Raw genomic sequence first — 16,239 nt, 5'->3', positions numbered from 1 at the left:
CAGTTTCCTCTCCCACCCCAAACCCGCATCATAATTCCTTGTATGCTCAGGGTCTGCGATGTTGCAGTGAGTTCTTCATTTATGCAGAACTGTACTCATAGGAATCTTACTTTTCTTCCTAAAAGAATCAGATTGGGCTTGGTTTCTGCCTTTGCCCACTCATGGCTGTTTGGCTGTGAAATTCAGTCTGTAGGAACCTCAGCTTCTTTGAAATACCAATAGCAACAGTTTGGGAAGATTGTGGAAAGAAAACAAATCCACGTGTAAAGTACCCATCCAATGCTTGGCATGAAGTAGGCACGTGAGTAATGCTGACTGTGATAACGCTCCTGCTGAAAAGGACAGGGGGAAAGAAGAGGAAGAAGAGGAGGAGGAGGAGAAGCAGAGGGAGACAAGAAGAGAAGAGGAGGACTATGGGATGGTGCAAGTAATGAGAGTCTAGATTGTACCATAGCCTTTGGGGAGGGTTTTCCCAAGTATCTCTTCCTTTAATTTAATAGCTCTCATCTTCAATGTGATCACATCAGGTGATGAGAGTCTCTGAAAGGTTTTCTTTTTTTTTTTTCTCTTTCAGGAAGATGCCAATAGAAAGTGCTTCCCACCTTCTCTCTGTTGGCCCTTTGCCCTAACTTTTGACCGCCTCTCTGCATTAGCTAACCTCCACAGTGCCCCACCAGCAAAAGGCTTGGCCACTTGTCTACCATCATAACATTCTTGAATCATAAGAGAGCTCTTTATCCACAGCCTGTCTCAACCCAGTCAGATAATATAGGAGTTAGATTTAAAATTTAAAGTAGAGTTTGAAGCTGCTGTCTCTGTTTTGTAAATTATATATGAAAAAAGTCTCCTGATTTTTATCCAGTTAATTTAACAGTCCTTACTTAAAATTAATAGAGATTATTTGGAACATCAGGAAAGCAAATGGAGAATAAGCATGGAAGTTAATTTTCAGTACCACTAGTCTTTGAAGTTTAATAGCTAATAAATATAAACATGAAGTGACAGTTGCCTCATTACAGATGTAAACACATATAAACCTACCCAGTAGCAATTTAAAACAAACTTAGAAATATACCTCCTACTTTGGTTATGCTTGAGCCTTTTTCACCAAGGCTATCATTCTTTTTGATTTATTATTTCCCACCTTAACACTGTAGCTGCCCAATGCAGTTACTAAAATAGTTAATTCTTGCAAAAATTAACTTTAGATTCTTAAAGGGAGAAAGAGAAATACCCACCAGATTATCCTCTAGATAGTGGGAAACCTAGCTACAATGTGTATTTTCATCCGGAATATCACCGTGTGCCCTGGGCGTAACCGTTAGTGTGCTCAAACCGTGTACATATCAGCTGTGGATCTCTGGGCGTAATCACTGTGTGGGAGAAAAACCACCCCCTCACACAGGACCTGCTTCTGATTCCTGGATGACCAGATTTCATTGTTATACAATCAAGGTCACTTTTTTTGTACTTTCTTTCATAGAAGATGCTTTCGCTTAAACAGATGTCTTTACATTTTTGTGGCTTTGTTATGTTATAATGCAAAGGGATTAAGAGGACATCAGTTGCCTCCTGAGTGAGGGACACAGGTTAAAACTGCCTTCAGTGTAAAGTCAGGGATGCACACGAGCTGTGAGCTGGATATCCTCTGGCAGAGTTAGATTTTGGGTCCTGTCTGAGCACAAATCAACATGTTTCTGAGCCTCAACTGTTGCTCTTGTCAAATATTGTCTCCCTTTTTGGGTAATGACTTTTGTCATTATCTTTGATGTGGTTCTGCTAAGGCAGCATGCTCTCTGTGTGAGATATATATAAATCCTGAGTGGAGGAGTGAGCGTTGGCCTGCGCTGATTGCTTATGCTAACTGGCAAATATTAAGGTAAACTTGTCTATTTTAAGTAGATGGTTTAAGTGACTCCATTTCACAGAGAACTTAGCTTCAGTAATTTGTGTGTGTTTTTTTTAAAATCTGCCTCTAAATAATTCCATTTCCAAGAGCAAAATAAATAAATAGACAAATAGCTCTTAGTAAAACAACAGTAAGTATTCGCTTGCTGAGAGAAAAAGTGAGATTTCCAATGTGGAGAAGTCTGGGATGTTACCACCACTCTTAAAAATGCAGACATGTCTGCTTTCTTTAAAAAAATAAAATTGAACTCAAGCAAGTTCACACTTTTCTCAAATAAATTGATGAGTTTCAAATAAGCAAGCTATAATCACATAGTCTTATTTTCACCATAGTGTCTTCCAATATTTATTATTTACTCTACATGAAATTGCCTGTAATTTTAATGAGCCTATCATAGCTTTTTATATTCGGCGTTTATAGACACATATCCTTATGTTAGCATAACTCCCATACTTCTTATAGCAAACAAAGCATAATATAAGTTTTACAATATAACATTCCATAGCGACCAACTGTTTCCCTTTTGCTCGGTTATAATAACAGTAGTCACAATAACCACTACTCATTGACTATTTCTACAGCAAGTATTCTGTTAAGAGCCTTTTTTAACAAAGTAGACACCAAGGCTTAGTTTGTTATATGGAAATGCCTACAATTTGATGTACTTATGTCTACTCTCTGTGTGACATTTGTAAGGAAAAAACTTGCTAGTCTTTGCGCACCTTTAACTTCCTTCTCTGAGAAAAAATAAGGCTGGAAATAGCTGAGCTCAAGGCTGTACCCAGCAGAGTCTGGCACATAGTAGATGTTCGAGAAGTGGGGAGGATCATCATTGAGAACTACTCCCGAAGTTGATTTGCCCAAATCGGTAAGATGGAGAGATGTATACTATTTTGTGCATATTTCCTGATGGATTTCCAGGATAATTAAGCAGTCGGTGCCCCCAAGAATGTGCGAAGTGTTCATTTTTTATACACCAGAGCCTTACCGGGTTTGCTTTTGCATTCTTCATGTGTTCATTCTTCATTTATTCTTTCAACAAATAACAGGTGCGTTGTGCACCAAGCAGTTCTGAGGTCGCCGTTACACTCAGGTTGCAGCCAGCATGAAGGAGGTGTGGTCTGTTCAACAAGAGTCGGAAGACTCAGGTGTGGTCTGCACTGCTAGGCCAGTAACAGGCAGCCAGAAATGTATGTGGGGTGTGTGTGTGTGTGTGTGTGTGTGTGTGTGTGTGTTACATGTTTGTCTTCTCCATGAGGCTATAGTTGGTTATTTTGATATCACATCATACCGTATCAATGAAGATGATCAAGATACAGCCTCCTGGGAAAGACACGTGTTAACAGAAAATACACTATGACTTATAATAGTAGATTATGCACCGAAGGTCGTGCCTGTATAATTTTGCTCCAGGGATTAAGGATGGCTACAAAATGCACTACCTACTTAAACACTTTCTCAAGTGAATACTAGTTTATCAGTGTGATTAGAAAAAGGCTCAATGTTCGAAAGTGTAATCTCCCCAAAGGAAGCAGAAAATGCAAAGTCAGGAGAGACCTACCTATCCGGCAACCATTTTCCTATAGCTGTAACGGTCACAGTGGATGGATGAGTATTAGTCCAGGATGGTGGAAAGGTAAACAGGGCTAGACCCGGAAGAAGATAGGAAGCTGGTAAATATCACATACCTCCTATGTGACAGGTGACACACTGGACATTTTAAGTGTATTTTTTCTTATAAGTTTTAGAATAATCCTGTTTTAGAGGTGATGGAATGAGACTTTGAATATGAACTTGTTCAACTTTGTACAGCAGGAATATGGTGGATCTGCTGTTTAGAGCCAAGATCAGAACCCCTTTGAGATCAGAACCCCTCTTCTCTTCACCAAGATGCAATTAATAGTTAAATGGGAAACCACTTAAATGGCTTCTCATTTATGTGGGTTTAATTAACTTCTATGAAGATAAATCTTTGGGATTTTGTTCTGTGATGTCTCAAACTTCGTTGAGAGTACGAAATAAATGTTCTAGAAAACTTATTTTCACTTTCTTTGGTGTCTTTCAAACGTAAATGTTTCCTCTTCATAAAGACAGCATGGTTTTCCTTGTGCTATGTAGCAGGTCCTTTTTTTTTAAATAGGATTTTTAAATTATTTTTTTAAGTTTTTATTTAAATGCCTGCTAGTTAACATACAGTGTAATATTAGTTTCTGGTGCACAATTTAGTGATTCAACACTTATGTAAAATACCCAGTGCTCATCACAACAGATTTTTTTTTTATAGGCGTTAGGCTTTGCTTTGCTTACCTTCATCACCCCCTTTATCCATCCTTAGATATGGCCAGTGAGAACATCTTGGCCTGTTGGAGGATGACACTTACCCTGGTGGCCAGCTTTCTCCATCCATCCTCATTGGCCTAGCCTGTGTGCCAGATTGAGTGTGACTGAATCTCACCTCCTTTCTGGTGCCTCTCCAGGGAAAAGCCCCACTGCCCCCAAACAAGGCTGGCCATACTCAGTGCAGCTGTTTCATTGCCCCTGGGACCCCTCCCATCTTCTGGAAGGATTGGATTCCCACCCCCTGCATGCAGTCTGCCCGAAAGCACCCTCTTTCCCTAATATCGTCCCCTCCAAAAGGAGAACTAACAATTCTCTAGACCAGAAACCAGCCAACCATTTCAAGAAAAGGTCAGATAGTTGGTATTTTAGACTTGGCGAGTCGTGCTATTTGTCACCACCCCTCCACTCTGCCATTGGAGCACGAAAGCAGCCAGAGAGGAGATGTAAATGAATGGCTGTGGCTGTGTTCCAATAAAACTTTATTTATAGACTCTGAAATTTGAATTTCAAATAATTTGCAGGCTTCTTTTGATTTCTTTCAACGATTTAAAAATGTAGGACCCATTCTTAGCTCAAAAACAGGCAGCAGGCTGCAGTTTGCCAGCCCCTGCTCTAGACAGTGCACCACGGTGCTCACTCCTTCTTTGGTGGGGTCAACTGGGGTCTGACCACTGGGGTGTCTGATGTAGCTCTTTCACGACAGCATCTCCAATCCAGAGCAGCTTTTCCTAGTTCCTTCCTAGAGCCGTTAGTCATTTCCATTTGCTCCTGTCTTTGTGCAAGGGGAAGACTGCACTCAAGGATCTGGTCATAGGTGAAGGTGGTTAGGTTCTGCTAGCAGGCTGATACCTGATCTGGGAGTGAAAGGAGAACTCTTTTTCTCTGGAAAATTTCTTTGTCTTTAACCTTCTGCTGTTCATCAGGAAACCTCTCCAACTGAAGTAAATTAAACTGACTACTGATCACTTTGTAATTCTTTGAGTGAACATATTTGACCTTAATTCACACGATTTTTCAGATTACTTATTCTACTTTTTTTTTCTCTTGAGATTGTGTTGCAAACAGGAAGATAACTTTGGCAAGTAAATGAAAGGATTGATCAAACAAGAGTGTGAATTTAGACAAAAAAGATATGCCAATTCCTATGCTGGGTGTTGCCATTTATTTGTTCATTCACTCAGCAAATATTTACATGTGCCAGGCACTAAATCCCAAAATGAAATCTCACTTTATAGCTCTCCATACAGTGATGAGCGGAGTACCGTGCTTGTCATCCAGAGAGCTACAGGGGAGGCAGAGACCAAGGAGATTCATCTTTCTGTGATCCTCTTTGTATCTGTTACTCACACTGGAGGACTAAGGGGTACAAGTAGGTGTGGGACAACGCATGTGCCTACACGCTCCACGTAAGAGGGTGAAAGAGCTTGGCTCTGGAGGTCAGAGTCTGTGGCCAGTTGCNNNGCTGAACCTTGAACATTATAAATGAGGAGACTATGTTGCAGCTTTGCTGTGAAGGCTTAAAAAAATGTCATACACGAGCATGATAGAGTGTTAAATACATAGGCCCTAAATAAAATTCTGCATCCAAGGATGTTAAATATGCCTTTTGTTTAGTTCCTTTTTTTTTTTTAAGAGACGGAGAGAGAATGAGAGTTGGGGGGGAGGGGCAAAGCGAGAGTGAGAGAGAATCTTAAGCAGACTCCACGCCCAGTGCAAAGCCCTATGCAAGGCTTGATCTCACAACCCAGAGATCATGACCTGAGCTGAAACCTAGAGTCAGACACTTAACCGACTGAGCCACCCCGGTGTCCCTGTTTTGTTCTTTATTGACAAATGTATAGCCTTCCAGTAATGTTATAGCAATTCACTACTATCTACTACTTCCTAATCAGACTTATTTATTGACTGCTATACTATGCTTTGTGGGGAAAACAGAGAGGTGTGAATTAAGGCCTCTCTGCTGGATTGTCAAACATTTTTTTAATGCTGTAGGTTGGAAAGATGCTCTTGTATGAATGATATAAAATAACATTTGTTGACTTTGCTATCTCTTTGTGTTTCTTTTTAGATCTGAACGGTGATGGCACACATTTCGGTTACAAGTTGTTCAGTGAGCTGTGGGTCGACAGAACTATCAGCATTCCTGCCGTGATGCATGCCTCGAAGTCCCTTCACTAGTAGGTATTTTCTATTCAGTACCATTTACGTGGTTATATTGAGATCTTCAACAGAATATACATTTACAGTGAAAAATGTGCAAGATACATGTGTTCGTGTTGATGCTGTGAATATGGCTAGATTTATTCTGGTTCTGTGCCAACCAACTGCAAAATGAAAGAACAGGTTAAAATGTACCTGTCACGTGTGTGCGTGTCCAGAGCAGAGTTTAGAAGTGTAGAATTTTACCTCTCCTTGGAGTAAAAAATGTCACTGGAAAGTTGCAATGTCTTTTGGTTCTTTAATATCTTATAATCTGGCAGTATAAAAATTTTATCTAATGTAATGATTTGAAACTGTTCGATTTTATTGTAGTTTTAACCAACAGGATATCTGATGATGCTTTCACTTACCCAAGTGTCATACGGTAATTGATACATGAGGTTTATGGTTTAATGGAAAGAGAATTATATTATGTCAGAAAACCTTAATCTTATCATCTGACCAGTTCCTTATAACATGAAGATACAGTATATCTGTGTATAGTCCAGGCCTCAGTTCCCTCTGTCTGCAAAATGAGAGGAAGAATTTCTGCTTTACCTAATTCATAAGATTACCTCAGAGGTCCACTGAGATAGTAATATGAAATTACTGTTTAACCGCAAACCCCATAAAAATGGTATGGCTGTGGCTGACTCATATTTCAAGTAGGGAGTTGGACAAAAGTTGTGATCATATTTTGCTTTTTATTTTTTTTAAGTTTTTAAAATTTAAATTCCAGTCATGTTGACATACAGTGTAACCTTACTTTCAGGTGTACAATTTAGTGATTCAGCACTTGCATACATCACTCCCTGCTCATCACAATAAGTGTGCTCCTTAATCCCATCTACTTTGCTTTTTAAGTTGGTTAATACAGTTTGATATTTTGCGTGTTGTTTCCCTAAAATATAAATGATAAAATCATAATTTTAATTCATGACTCAAATGAATTTCTCGTATTTGAGAAAATTATGTTTAAATTTTGAGAAACACGTTTCTCATGCACACTGCACACACCAGTCCCCACCAACCATAAGAATTGGGTTTCTGCTCCTGATTTCCATGATACTTTATTAGACTTAATTTTGGGTGTTTACACTTGGAGGAGAAAACATACATTAGGTATTTGTTATGTATAGTTTAATTTCAGGATACTAAGGAAATGATATAGAAATTCAATCAGATATTATTCATTTGGTTTAACATATTTAATTCCTTTTCCCTGCCATCTCTTTAGTACCTCGTATGACTATTCTCTTGCTAACAGAATACAGCTACTCAGTTTAAAGTAAAAGATTGAAAATAAAAATCTTAAATATATTTAGTAAGATTGAGAAAGACTTTTTCACTAAAATTAAATAAGCTGTTATATAACCAGGCCAGTGCAATGAGACTGATTTGCAAATTATTCTCCAGAAATTGGATATGATTATTATTGAAGGGGCAATGGTTTATTACACGAATAAAGTGTTTGCATTTAGGTGACACAAAAACCTTAATAACAGGTAACATATATTCACTTGGTAATATTGTAGCATAGTCCTGAAGTATGGGGGCTGTCTAGAGTTAGACGGGGGTTGCAACCTAATTCTTTCATTTTCCAGCTTTGCGATGTTGGACAAGTCACTTGACCTCTTTGTGCCTTTGTTTGCTCACCTGTAAAATGGGTCTAATAATAAAATTATTTATCTCATAGGGTTGTTGTATGGATTACTTGAGTTAGTAGAGTCAAGTGCTTAGGAGTGCTGTGTGATGCTTAGTAACTCAGCAGCATTAATGGTTATTATTCACTGGACAAGTGTGGGATTATGGTGACCAACACAGACTTTGGAATCAGAAAGCCCTAGGTTCAAAACCATTCATAAATTTATGGTGGACCTGGTCACTGAACCGTATAAAGTCTCAGTTTCTTGGTGGGGGGGTAGGAAATAATTAAAATATACTTCACACTGCTTTGGTTAGGATGGTTTACAAGAGCATCTGGCAAGGAATGGTAGCCAATACCTGCATCGAGAGCTGTGAAGATACCATCACAAATTATTATATAATGCAGTTTTGAAGTAATTTATATCAGAGATCCTCTGATTCTGAAAATGTCCTTCTTGCCATATGTTATATTTAGGGGACTTTTAGAAATGTGCCCAATGACAAGATTTGCTTTGTTAGATCCAGAATTTCAAAAAAGATAAATGAATAATTTAAATCAAATCATAAAATGCACACATAACTTAAATATGGCATCCTGACTTTAAAAAAAATCCATTAGCCTTTTTAGGTCTATCAGGCATATCAGCTCAGTGTTTAATTTGTAATGAAGATTAGACTGTTACCACATTTAAAATGATTTTCTTTTCTAGAAAAATAGGAAAAGAAGAAAAGAGGTGGAAATGCAGAACCTGTGTCACAAAACGATGGGGAGAAAGGGCTTGCTTCTTCAGTTCCATGATCATGTAGTCTAAACCACATTGTGTGCTTATTCTTGTTATAAATAAAATTAAGGTATTGTCCTTTGGGCTCATATTGGACAAAATTCAGTGGTTGTACTGGGTGGCATATTTTAAATGAGTCATCACTTTTTCCCAAGGTGGGAAATCCTGATAATTTGGGCCAGTGATCTGAGCCAAGAGTCAATTGCCTGGCTGCCATGTATCACTCAGAACAGAAAGCCAAGCCTCCTTGCCTCACGTGTTGATTAAAAACCATCTGGAACCATGTCAGTGCTTGGTCAGTCCCGCTCTGTGGCCATCCATATCAGCACCCAGAGAGTCTTTCCCACGTGAATTTAACCTGACTTATTTCCAATTCAGATTGTCATATTCTCAGTAGCTGCTTTGTACACTCCTCTTACTCTTCCTGTTTATTTTTACAGCAGCGTTAGCCTTGAAGAGTTTACCCAGGATGAGGACAGTCATGGTTGGGGAGGAGGGTTTTGAATGTAAAGGTTTTGGAGGTGCATTCCTAGCTAACAGCCCACGTCCCATGGATGTGTACTTGGGGACCTTGCTGAGAGATGACCTTGGTGCTTCTTCTGAGCTCTTTCCACAGGGCTCTGCATCGTTCCATACTTTCAGTCCTTCTGCGGGGTCCACATTCACATCTTGAAGTCGTGTATTAAAATTTAGAGTGTAATGAAAAGAAAAAGCAGAGTCATGGTGCTCATCCAAACAAATGGTTTCTCATGTGGCCCTACTTATTTCCATGGCCATTATATATTTGTGATGTCTATCTCAAAAATTATTGGTGACTTTAGGAGTGTCCTTTAAAGGAGTTGAATTTTATATACATCCGTGGAATATATATATTATTAATCTGAATAGGGGAAGGTGGAATGTGTATATTGAGTAATTCAACATTCCTGTAGGTCTGAGCTGGTTTGTTTTGTTTTGTTTTGTTTTGTTTTGTTTTGTTTTGTTTTGTTTTAAGAAGTGCAGAGATGAGGGCACCTGGGTGGCTCAGTTGGTTAAGCATCTAAGTCTTGGTTTCGGCTCAGGTCATGATCTCAGGTCCTGAGATCGAACCCTGCATCGGGCTCTGCACTCAGCGTGGGGTCTGCTGAAGATTCTCTCCCTCTCCCTCTGCTCCTCCCCATGCACATGTGTGCTCGCTATCTCTCTAAAATAAATAAATCTTTTTTTTTTTTAAGAAATACAGGGAAAAACAACCACACCAAAAAATCCCCTCTAAGTCAGTAAGCAAAATCCTCATTATGTAGCCACAAGAAATTTTATCTGAAACTTATTTTAGTGGCTGTATATAACTCAGAAGCAGACATCAAATCATTTTGTTTAATGTTTATTCTTGAATAGTACCATTTTAACAGGAAAGACCTTTGGGTCCACTAAACCAGTATTTTAGCCCTCAACATTCCTCTTCGTTACTTAATGTACATCAGTTATATACAGAGGAGTCAATGCAGGCTAACTACAGAGAACTCTAAGTAACATACCGTATCTCAAGCCATTCAGCTTTCACAGATGGCTGTAGGTAGGTAAGTGGAAAGCATTAAGCCAGTAAAGATGTATTTAAGAGAGGAAAATGGGCTGACAGTTTTCAATGCATGAGCTATTTTAGATTGACATGCTTCTAGCAAAGAGGGATAATGTTTGAATGAATCATATATCAAGAATATTCATCCAGTTGTGTAAGCAGAAATATAGGACTAATGTAGGACTAATGAATATTCATCCAGTTGTGTAAGCAGAAATATAAGACTAATGTAGAAATATAGGACTAATGTAATCACAATATTAAAGCTTTGATAGGCTTCAGAAAGTAGGGCGCAATACAGCAAGAATAATATATTATCGAAAGAAGTGGGGTTTTTTTTTGTTATTCCCAAAGGTAGCACTTGAAAAATTTCCAGATTGTTTCCAGATAACTTTTTAAGTCTTTATTTTATGTATTTGAAGATTAGAATATCTCAGTGACTATTTTCTGACATTCATTTTAGCTAAAGAATTTACAGTCGTGTGTTGAAATATAGTAATAATAATGGTGACTACCATCTACCGAGCTAGTAACTTACAGTCGGGTTCCATCTCAAAATGTGCCATGTCATCATGTCATCTTCACAACAGCCGTGTAGGGNCAGCCTCATCACCTTCTTTTTACAAAGGACATGTATAATGTGCATTATACAGTACTGATTCACATGCATACTTACATAACCTAAATTTGTAACAGCCTCTTCACTACAGAATGGGCGAATACATATGGAAGCATATCATATTTTATAAAAGTAGAAAACTAATTTGATTTTTGAAATAAAATTAATTTTGAAAATATGCTTCAGGTTTTCAGCCACATTTATTTTATATTCTAGAGAATAAATAGCTTATAAAATTATAATTAAAGGTTTCCCCTTTTATCCTTCTGCAATAACTGTTAGGAATAAAAATGAAAATCTGCACTTATTTGAGACCTCTCCTCAGTGACAGATACAAGCAGGTGTCTTTCCGGAAAATGCATTAAAAATGCACTTTTAAGACTGGACAGTTTATCCTTAAAGTTAAATAATATTTTATTCGAGATATTTTCTTAGGTCTTATATTTTTTTCTTATAACTGGTCAGTATAAATGCCATGAAATCAGCATGGGTTTCATAGTGAAATTGATTGCTTCCACAAAATTGAGCCTAAAACTCTTGGTCTCCAACAGATGTCTTCTCTACACCTCACCAAATGCTTTCACATTATTCTCTCCTTTCAGCTCAATTAGTTGAAAAGAATTTTGTTGATTTGTCTCATATTTTGCCTCTCTCTCCAACAGACAGATACTAACACTGCTTTACTGTCCCTTAGATGTGCCCTCAATGGATCCATTAGATGGATCCCAACAAGGAACACATAAATGTAATAAAAAATAAGCCTGGGAAGCAGAGATAGTTTTGAAGAAGCAGTGGTTTTAACACTTGCTGTTCAATAAGGAAGATATTTATAATCTGTTGAAGTCATTTAAAACTTGTGGGGACTAAATAATCTGAAACAAAAATCATGATTTAAATTACATTAGTTAAATACTAGAAGCTTGAGAACTCAGGTATTCCCTTTATTCATTCAAAAGGTATTTCTGGACCTCCTTCTATGTAGTAGGCCCTGAGCCTGTGAACAAGAAACAAATCCCTGTCCTCATGGAGATTTTCTAGGTAACCACTGGGGAGTGGGGAGCAGGAGGTATGGGGGAGGGAGTCCAATGTGTGTGTGTTTATGTATATATATACATATATATATAACTTATTTATTATAATTTACTTATAGTAATATATATCATTAAATATATGTATATGCAAATAGTAATAAATTCAACTTTACATAAAAGCAGTTGCTTTTTATAGCAAAAAGAATTCTTTTACTGAGGTTTCTCGAAAGCGTAGTTTTAGATTACAAAGTTGGAAATTCTTACCCGTCAAAACTCCATATTTTGATCACTTCCAGAAATGAAAATTTTGATAAATGATGACAGTCTTTGTTTGAAAATGGTTTGTGTGTTTCCTATCTTTTCTTAATTCATTGTAAGATTATTTGTAGATGTTCCAGAATTTAAAGGAGAAATCCTCAACAAGACTATTTTGTGCCTCATCAGATTGCACTGAGAGGGGCTTTGTTTATAGGGGCTAAGGGGGACAGAAAACTCACACGCCATGAGACCCAAAGGGGAAATATAACACAGAAGAGAAGCAATTCCAGTTTTGTATTCTTCAAAGGACGTTGAAGTGCTCTCTCTGCTAAAGCATGGAGTAGCCCGGGTGTGTTGTGCTTGTGTTACGTAATCATGTGCAAGTAGGTTGTAGAACCAGAGTCATTGGTTCATATACATTCCTTAATTAGAAATATAGTGTCAGATGTGCACTGCGAGCTTGTAACAAAAGGAACAAGGAAAAAAGGGGATAAACAAAGTGTCAGCCGTGCACTGTGCTGAGCCAGTTTTCCAACTGGAAAGTCAGTCAATCATTTTTAGTGATTTTTTGGATGCGATATAATGACCTCTTAAGCTCAGCAAATAAGTGGATATTAAACTCTGATTACTTAGATTGCAGTGATAGATAAAGTAGCCTATTCCTGTTGGGGGAGATGAAAAATATCACAGCTATTATGCATCCCTTTAAAAAAATATTTCTTTTCTTTTCGTGAAGCACAGCTTCATGTTAGAAAACTTACCTACTTTGTAGGTTCTCTGGATATATGATTTTGGTGGCTTTCCCAAATCAAGATCACTTAACTTTCATGCCATTGATGTAAAAGGCAGTACTTGATACAAAATGTGCTATGAAAGATTTTGCAGCCATTCTTGATAGTGGATTTTTAAATTTAGCTTTTTAAAATAACCTAGATTAAAAAATAATCTAGTCAAATGATAATGTCTAATGGCTTTTTGACAATGGGGCAAAAACAGTGCTGAGGTGGAGGAACATGAATAGCTCATTGGTGCTAATTTTGTCTCTTTCCAGTACTCCATATAGAGAGCAAAAATAAGGGATTTCTGCCAAAGTAAAAGTTGTTGACAGAGTAATTATCATTGAGTCCCCATTCTGTGTACTAACAACCTGCAAGGTATTGCACTCTAATAGGAGAGTAATTACTGCTGTTTCAGTGACTACTACTCCTAGTGTTTGTCTATTAAAATATATTAAACAAGTTATAGAAATGTCAGAGTCTTGGGGCGCCTGGGTGGCTCCATCGGTTAAGCATCCCACTCTTGGTTTCAGCTCAGGTCATGATCTCAGGGTCATGAGATCGAGCCCTGAATCAGGCTCCACGTTCAGTGCAGGAGAGTCCTTTGAGATTCTCTCTGCCTCCCCCTCTGCCCATGTGTGTGCGAACTCTCGCCCTCTCTCTCAAATAAATAAATTTAAAAAATCTTTTTAAAAAAGAAAAAGAAAAAAAAAAAGAAATATCAGAATCTTCTTTAATTAAACTGTGCCGGGAATGGCCAGCAATCCCTGTACCGAGGGATGAAAGATTATTCCAAACTTTGCTGTGAAAGGGAGGAGAAGGGCAAGGGGGTCAACGCTCGAGACGAAGACCCTTTGCTGTTCTTTGTTCCAGCTTTTATTGGTCCTTCAGTATAATCACAAATCCTTATCACCATTTCTCAAGCACATGATGTGTGACAAGGTGTCTTACTGAAACTGGGAGAATCTGTGTCTGGGAAAGACATGATATGCTAATCTGCGTGTTCTATGAGCTCTACTAAACATAGCCTAAGGGACAACGCATACATCTCTTAGATCAGAGGGCGACTGGGCTAAGAAAGCTTGGGGGAAGGCAACTCCCCGTGGCATTCCAACCGCGGAGTAGTCATGCAGGCCTCCCCATTCCAAAGGCCTACGCCCTTCTCCCCCTTCTCGGAAACCTTCCATGCCCTCCTCCGCCTCCCTGTTGCATTTTAGCAAGCCAGGTATCATGGCTGATTTCATGCTCTACATTAACCCCAGCAAAGCTGGAGATCTGGCTCCCACTCTCTCAAGGAAAAATCATGTAAGTTGCAAGCTGGAAATATAAGTCTAAGGCAACGAAGAACTCATTGTATAGAAGGAGTTCCGGGTTGTTTATTTCAGTTTTGTTATAATTCTCAGTGGAAAATTAACACTAAGTGGGGCCCAAAGGAGGAAGCAAATAAAAGTTGAATTGAATGATGTCCCTGCTTATCAATTTCTGGTAGAGATCAACCACAAACTTAGACTGTATTACCAAAAGTATTTATTTATTTTTTTAACTTTAAAAAGTAACTGGATCATGGACTTTAATCTCATCGTTTCCTTTATGCTGTGGGCTAGGAGATCCTCAGGGGCTGTGTGAGTAAGGAAAAGCCACTTAATTAGTAAAGAGAGCCCCCTCCCTTTGTTCAGACGCTCTTTTGCCCTCTCTCTGTCAACGCTCTTTTGCCCTCTCTCTGTCAACGTTGTTCAGACTTCAAGGGTGACCTCTGAATTCATCATAAAATCAGCTTAGTAGATTGCCAACAGCATTTTTAAATGATACACGAGAAAACAAAAAATGTCAGAGTATATCCCTCATTACTTTTTGTAAAACTTTTGTTCCATTTATACTTGTATGTAGATGAGTCAGGTCAAAGGTAAAATGTGTTTATTATTAGGGGCCACAGTCAAAAAAAGTTAGAAAACCACTGTTATTGGGGCGCCTGGGTGGCACAGAGGTTAAGCGTCTGCCTTCGGCTCAGGGCATGATCCCGGTGTTATGGTTCGAGCCCCACATCAGGCTCCTCCGCTATGAGCCTGCTTCTTCCTCTCCCACTCCCCCTGCTTGGGTTCCCTCTCTCGCTGGCTGTCTCTATCTCTGTCGAATAAATAAATGAAATCTTAAAAAAAAAAAAAAAGAAAACCACTGTTATTTATCTAATCTGCTCTCATTCTTCTAAATTCTGTCTTTTTAATTTGTCTTTTTTAATTCACCCATTTTCAGAATCTTCATCTCAGTATCTCCTTTGTGTCTGTGTAGACAGCTCCCTGGTTCCTCAGTATCTCCCTCGTGACAGCGGACATGTAGCATAGAGATCCCTGTAGTGCTCTCTAAATGTCCTTTGAAGTAATGAGTTCATGGCATTCTCATAGCAGTTAAAAATTTTTAAGTCCAAGTGTGAATTTAGTTTTTAATCCCACTCTTTCTCTTCCCTTAATCCCTGTTAGGACCACCGGTAATCACCATCATGCAGTTGCCCGTTGGAATTTCTAGTCGTTTTTCTAGTTCCCTTGCCTATTTAACCAAAGTGAGTGATCAATCCAGAAGATACTATCACCTAATGTCCTTTAAAACAATCCTATTCTTGGGGCACCTGGGTGGCCCAGTCAGTTAAGCATCCAACTCTGGATTTCGGCTCAGTTTACGATCTCAGGTCGTAAGATGAAGCCCAGCATCAGGCTCCACACTGGGTGAGGAGCCTGCTTAAGATTCTCTCTCCCTCTCCCCCTACTCACCAATACCTTGTACACATCTGCCCACCCTCTCTCTCCTTCTTTCTCTCTCTTTCTCTTAAAACCAAACAAAAACAATCCTGTTCTTTACCTTGCCATCACTACTATTTGGTCCTGTGATTTTATACCTAAACTATTGCAACTAACATTGTAATAGGCTCTTTGACTCCAGCATTACTTCCTTCCGGTAGGTCCTTGCTGTTGCCGTTGGAATCCTTTCTAACACACAAATCTGAGTATTTTACTCTTTGTGTAAACATTTCCCATAGCCTCGCTCCCTTTGCCTTGAGATTAAAATCCAGATACATTTCAGTGAGAAGAGGCCCTCAGGTATCTGACTTCAGGAAATTCTCCAAACATA

This window comes from Ursus maritimus, unplaced genomic scaffold, assembly GCF_017311325.1.
Source record: "Ursus maritimus isolate PB19 unplaced genomic scaffold, ASM1731132v1 scaffold_7, whole genome shotgun sequence".
Lineage (NCBI taxonomy): Eukaryota > Metazoa > Chordata > Mammalia > Carnivora > Ursidae > Ursus > Ursus maritimus.
Note: the sequence above shows the minus strand (reverse complement) of the source record.